The sequence below is a fragment of the Triticum aestivum genome, chromosome 6A (assembly GCF_018294505.1).
Source record: "Triticum aestivum cultivar Chinese Spring chromosome 6A, IWGSC CS RefSeq v2.1, whole genome shotgun sequence".
In the NCBI taxonomy this organism is placed as follows: domain Eukaryota; kingdom Viridiplantae; phylum Streptophyta; class Magnoliopsida; order Poales; family Poaceae; genus Triticum; species Triticum aestivum.
This window is the reverse complement of record NC_057809.1, coordinates 477,868,712-477,875,346: the sequence shown is the minus strand read 5'-3', so window position 1 is coordinate 477,875,346 and position 6,635 is coordinate 477,868,712.

Sequence of the window (6,635 nt, the reverse complement as noted above, 5' to 3'; positions counted from 1 at the left end):
AGACCGCGTATGCTACCTTTTGATAGTGGGGGTACCGGGATTTGCATGGTGTAAGGACAGTGGATATGTAGTATACTGGCATCTAAAGCGGGAATATGTGTCAGTCCTGTTCTCATTCAATGACGAGCACGGTGCTCACCACCTGATGTGTTATTGATATGTACAATAACATCGGTTCACCGACGTTTGGCGCGGCCAGGATTGGGTTGCTCGCAAGAAGGTTTTTATTTCCTCCAGTCCGACTGTTGCCGCGTCCGTCCACTCGAAGTGATCGGTTCGCCGTAGAAGGCGATAGAGTGGCAGTGCCTTTTCTCCCAATATGGAGATAAAGCGGCTTAAGGCTGCCACACAATCCGCGAGCTTTTGGACTTGTTTAAGGTCTGCTGGCGTAGCCAATTGTGACAGAGCTCGGATTTTGGCTGGATTTGCTTCAATTCCTCTGTTGGAAACGATGAAGCCCAGCAGTTTTCTAGCAGGGACACCGAAAACACACTTTTCTGGATTGAGCTTGATATCATACGCGCGGAGGTTATCAAATGTGAGACGTAAATCGTCTATTAGTGTTTCGACGTGCCTAGTTTTCATGACGATGTCGTCCACATAAGCTACAACTGTCTTGCCGATCTGCTTCTCCAGGCATGTTTGAATCATGCGTTGGTATGTGGCATCGGCATTCTTGAGCCCGAAGGGCATGGTGTTGAAGCGGAATGGCCCATATAGGGTAATGAATGATGTTGCAGCTTGATCGGACTCCTTCATTTTGATTTGATGGTATCCGGAATATGCATCAAGGAAGCATAGTGAGTCGTGTCCTGCGGTAGCATCAATGATTTGATCAATGCGGGGGAGGGGGAAGGGATCCTTAGGGCAGGCCTTATTGAGGTCTTTAAAATCAATGCACAACCGCCAGGATTTGTCCTTTTTTGGTACCATCACCAGGTTTGCCAGCCAGTCCAGATGTTTTATTTCTCTGATGAATCCGACCTCAATTAGCTTGGCTAGCTCTTCCCCCATAGCTTGACGTTTGGGTTCGGAAAAGTGTCGCGGTGTTTGCTTGACCGGTTTATATCCCTTTAATATATTGAGGCTGTGTTCGGCCAACTCGCGTGGGATTCCTGGCATATCAGAAGGGTGCCAGGCGAATATATCCCAATTCCCGCGCAGGAACTCTCGTAGCGCGGCGTCAACCGTTGGGTCTAGTTGTGCTCTGATGGATGCTGTCTTCTTGGGGTCCGTTGGATGGACTTGGAATTTGACTATTTCTTCTGCTGGTTTGAAGGAGGTGGATTTGGGTCGTTTATCTAGGACCACATCATCCCTGTCCACCGTGGAGCGCAGCGCGGTTAATTCTTCGGCCGCGAGGGCTTCAGATAATGCCTCGAGGGCCAAAGATGCGGTTTTATTCTCGACGCGAGTGTTATGTCCAGATCACTAGCTAGAGTGATTATACCATTGGGCCCATGCATCTTAAGCTTCATGTATCTGTCACATCCCTAGCTTCTGGTGCTGCCTAGTGTGTGCATCATGTTTAAATTCAAATGAAATTTGAATTGAGGGATTTTCAAAGCCTCAGAAACCTTCTAAAAATGATCAACATTAAAATCTTCTCAAAGAAGTCCAAGAAAATGTTCCTCTTAGTCTCTGAAAATATTGCAAAGAGGTAAAACTCAAAACAATATTTTTGTTGTCTCAGAGTTAATTATTTTGGGCCTTTGAATTAAATAAATAGCTATTTGCATTGGATATATATTTGATATATAAATAATATATGTCCAATAATACTGGAACATTTTATGTGGTTTGGTATATTTTAGTCCTAGCCACATAACTATTTCAGGATTTTATAAAATGGTTTAGTGTCTAAAATTAAATCAAAACAAACTACAGAAAATAGAAGACAGAATTAAAACAGAAATAAAAGAGAGAAGCCCAGCCACTTACCTGGCGCCCACTTACCTGGCCCAGCTCCTCCAGCGGCCCAGCCCACCGAACCGCCACCGTCTCCCACCTCGCGCCAGAAGGACGCGAGGCGTGTGGCCACCGCACGCCGGCACGCGCCGAGCCACCTCCTGCTTGCCGCTCTCCTTCCTCGACGCTCTGGACGCCTCCCCCGAGCGCCACGCACCTCCCTGCCTCTCTCCCTCACTCTCCCGCGCCCTCATCCTCTCCCCTGGACCCCTCTCTCTCGCCACCGAACACGCCCATCGCCGCCGTTCGCCGTTGCCGCGACCACCGCCGTTCCGACGATGCCCCGAGCTGCTCCCGAGCTCCTGCACCTCGTCGCCAACCCCCTCACTGAGCCATGTGACCGGAAGAGCCCCGAAGTGCCGCCCCGACGCTTCCCCCCCCCCCGGCCGCCGGAGATCGGCCTCGCCGCCCCGCTCAGCTCCAACCTTCCCCGAGCCCGCTTCGACGCCTACTGGAACCGCTGTGAGCTCCTGATCCTCCTCCCCTTCTCCGTTTTCTCCCTAGTATGCCGTAGCCGCCGTGCCCTTCTCACCCGACAGCGCCGCCGCCAAAGCTCACCGGCGATGACGCTCCGGTGACCATTCGGTCCCGGGCATGCGTCCAACGTTCTCGCCGCACCACGTAGACACCGTAGGTGTTATCCCCGCATCACCAAGGCCGCTGTGGCCTCGAACCCAAGCTCGCCCGAGCTCCGGCCGCCGCCTCGGGCTCAACTCCGGCGAACCCCGGCCACCCCCGCACCTCCCCTTGGTCTCCCTAGATGCACGCGGTCATGGGGTACCTTCTGGTGCTCTTCGCGCGTCCAACCGCAGCCCATAGCGCAACTCCGGCGAGCCTCCGCCGCGAGATGTGGTCGCCGGCGCCTAATCCGGCGACGCTGACGTGGCGTTGCCATTAGCGGCTAATCCCCCCCAATTAGCACACTAACAGACACTGGCAGCGGGCCCCGTAGCGGGTCAAAGCCCGAGTCAACGCGGGATTAGCTCCTGTGTCACTGACGTGTGGACCCCGCACGTCAGGTTTGACCTGGACCTGGCCGTTGACTCGCTGACATCATGCTGGCGTCAGGCTGACGCAGTTAAATCATTTTCTGGATTTATTATTATTCAGAAAAATTCAGAAAATGCCCTAAACTTCAATAATTCATAGAAATTCAACCGTAACTCCAAATTAAATAATTTATATATGAAAAATTATCAGAAAAATTCAAGGAATCCATCTGTACCATTTTCATGCATGTTAGAACAACTTATAGCTGCTGTTTAGCACAAATCAATTAAATGGCATTTGAATAATCACATATGGAGTTTGAATTTGAATCTTGTATTCAAACCAACCCCATTTAACTTGTTGCTAGATGCATTAGCCCAAAACACATTCATTTTGCCATGTCATGATCATGCATCATATTGTGCATTGCATTGATTGTGTTCCCTTCTGTGTTGCCGGTATTTGTCCCCTCTCGATAGACGTGATACCGATGATGTGATCGTTGACACTGATGAAGACTCAATGCTATCTTCAGAAGTGCCAGGCAAGCAAAACCCCCTTGTTCATTCCGATACAATCCCACTCTCTCGCTCCTGCTCTCTTTTACTGCATTAGGACAACACCGATTCAACTGTTACATGCTGCGGTAGTTGAACCCCTTTATCCTCTGCATGACCTGTCATTGCCACAGTAAATAGATGAAACCCACTAGCATGAGTAGGAGTTGTTTGAGCCCTGATGTGCCTACTCATTCATGCTTGTTTGTCATGCCTGCTACTGCTTAGAGTTGAGTCAGGTCTGATTCATCGGGGATGAATCAGAGGCGTGTGAACATGTCCTACTGTGTGTGAGCTAAGTGTGTGAACACGATTTGGTAAAGGTAGCGGTGAGAGGCCATGTAGGAGTACATGGTGGGTTGTCTCATTGAAGCCGTTCTTAGGAACTGAGTTCTGTGTTTGTGATCCATGATTCAGCTACTACCATACATTGGGCCCTGAAATATGACCCCGCTCGACTTCTTATTCACCCAAGTCCTCTGTCCAGGAGTTGCAAGTAGTTTCTGGTGTTTGTAGTATGCTGGAGGCCGTGCACAGCGCTGACCGGAGGGGTGGGCTGTGATGCGGTAGGCACGTGGCCGGGTAAACCGGGCACCCGTTTGGTGTCACGGAACCCTGTTCACATCGTTTGGGGCTGTGAGCGAAACTCCGGCCGGATCTCCTCATGGATGGAACCCGAATAGGCGATAAACCTGGACTAGAGACTTGAGTGTTTAGGTAGGTCGTGGTCTACACCCACGTCGGCTTTCGCTTGAAGTCTGCCGAGCACATGTCGTGTGCAGACGCTAAGTGGTGGAAACATGTATGAAGAAGTACACCCCTGCAGGGTTAACATCATCTATTCGAATAGCCGTGTCCGCGGTAAAGGACTTCTAGGTTGCTTATATCAGTTCATAGACAAGTGAAAGTGGATACCCTAAAATACGCAAGATAAGCGTGAGTGCTATGGATGGCATTCTCGTAGGGAGACGGGAGCGGATCCATAGTGGTGTATTGATATGGTGAATATGTGGACTCGTGTGTGCCACCTCAAAAGAGTTACTTGCAGTCGTAGTTTAGGTTAGCCACCGAGTCAAAGCTGGCTTGCTGCAGTTAAACTCCACCATCCCCTTTGTTGATAATGATGCATATGTAGTTAGTTCTGATGTAAGTCTTGCTGGGTACATTTGTACTCACGTTTGCCTATTTTATGTTTTTGCAGAGAGACTTCGGTCTCACTAGTAGTTCCACGTGGACTTCGACGTTTAGCTTGTTACCTCAGCTACGATCTTGTGCCTCAGCAGGATTTGGTAGATAGTCAGGCTTCTCAGCCTTTTTCATTTATAGATGTCTGTACTCAGACATGATAGCTTCCACTTGTGCTTTAATATGTATGCTCGGAATGTTGGGTCATGAGACCCCTGTTTGTAATATCTCGCTCCTCGGAGCCTATTGATTAAATACTTGAGTTGTAGAGTCATGTTGTGATGCCATGTTGTATTTGCACATATCGAGCATATTGTGTGTATGTTATTGAAATGCTTGGTATGTGTGGGATCTGACTATCTAGTTGTTTATCCTTAGTAGCCTCTCTTACCGGGAAATGTCTCCTAGTGCTTCCACCGAGCCATGGTAGCTTGCTACTGCTCCGGAACACTTAGGCTGGCCGGCATGTGTCCTTCTTCGTTCCTGTGTCTGTCCCTTCGGGGAAATGTCACGCGATGAATACCGGAGTCCTGTTAGCCCGCTACAGCCCGGTTCACCGGAGTCCTGCTAGCCCAGTGCTACAGCCTGGATTCACTCGCTGATGACCGACACGTTCGATGCTGGGTCATGGATGCCTGTCCCTGTAAGTCTGTGCCACTTTGGGTTTACGACTAGCCATGTCAGCCCAGGCTCCTTATCATATGGATGCTAGCGACACTATCATATACGTGTGCCAAAAGACGCAAACGGTCCCGGGCAAAGGTAAGGCGACACCCGTGGGAATACCGTGCGTGAGGCCGCAAAGTGATATGAGGTGTTACATGCTAGATCGATGTGGCATTGAGTCGGGGTCCTGACAGCGTTGGTATCAGAGCTTGACTGCCTGCAGGATTACCAAGCCAAACTGGTCGAAGTTGAGTCTAGAAATTCTTTAGTTATATAAGGGAATTGATTGTGGGATGGAACGTAAGGCTCTTTTTACTCCTTATACCTCATGGCCTTCTGATCTGAGTCATCATCTTCTCTTCTACGGGGGTTAAGGAACTAGGCTTTCTCTTCTTTCTATCAGGATCACGTGTTACTAACCCGTAGACTTATAAGATTGTTGGATCTAAGCTTGAGTTCAGCTCCTACGACTTCTGTATGTTAACTGTTGATCTCGAAACCTTGGTATTGTGCTTCTGAGTGGTTATGCCACCATTTTTGTGAATGTCTCAAATTTTTTTTCTAAGCATTTACAGCCGTTATGCTGTCCGAGTCATCCCAGGTTTCTAATTAGTCTGATGCATTTGCAAATCCTCTCTTTCCGTTCCCGATGTCCCTTATGGTCAGAATAAGCACACTAACCGGTGCGTTGAGGTAATTTATTGCCTTGACATATATGTTGGAGCTATTATTATGACCCTAGGTGTTTTAGGGAGTCACCTAGTAAGGTAGCCATGATTTGTGTCCCAGTGTGATGATTCTAGCCTTTATTCTCGAAAGCATCCCGTGATGCTACTTAGTAGTAGGCATTCTACTCCTGGGTTCTGAACCCGAGATTCACTCTACTTACTTCATGTTGATAGGGTTTGCTAGTTCCTTTAGGATATTAGTAACCTTTGCGATAGTTCTCGAGGTTCATGGTACATCCTTCTTCCTATTACCATGAACCATTCTTGGCAGGAGTTCTTCTGAACCAAAATATGACAACAAGAGTACTCTTGAGGAGTTCTCCATGCTATATTGTGACTCTGCCAGCTCAACCCTTCTGCATGGGTTATCCGGAAGAATTATGTTGAACTTGGTTCGACATACTAGTCTATGCATCCACAACTCAGAAAGTTATATGTTCCTTTGAGTTGTCCCTCTTTAGTTGTCTACTGACCTTTGTCTATCAATTGATAGTCAAGAGTATGCGTGCGTTCGTTCATCGATGCCTATTATTCTTGTGGT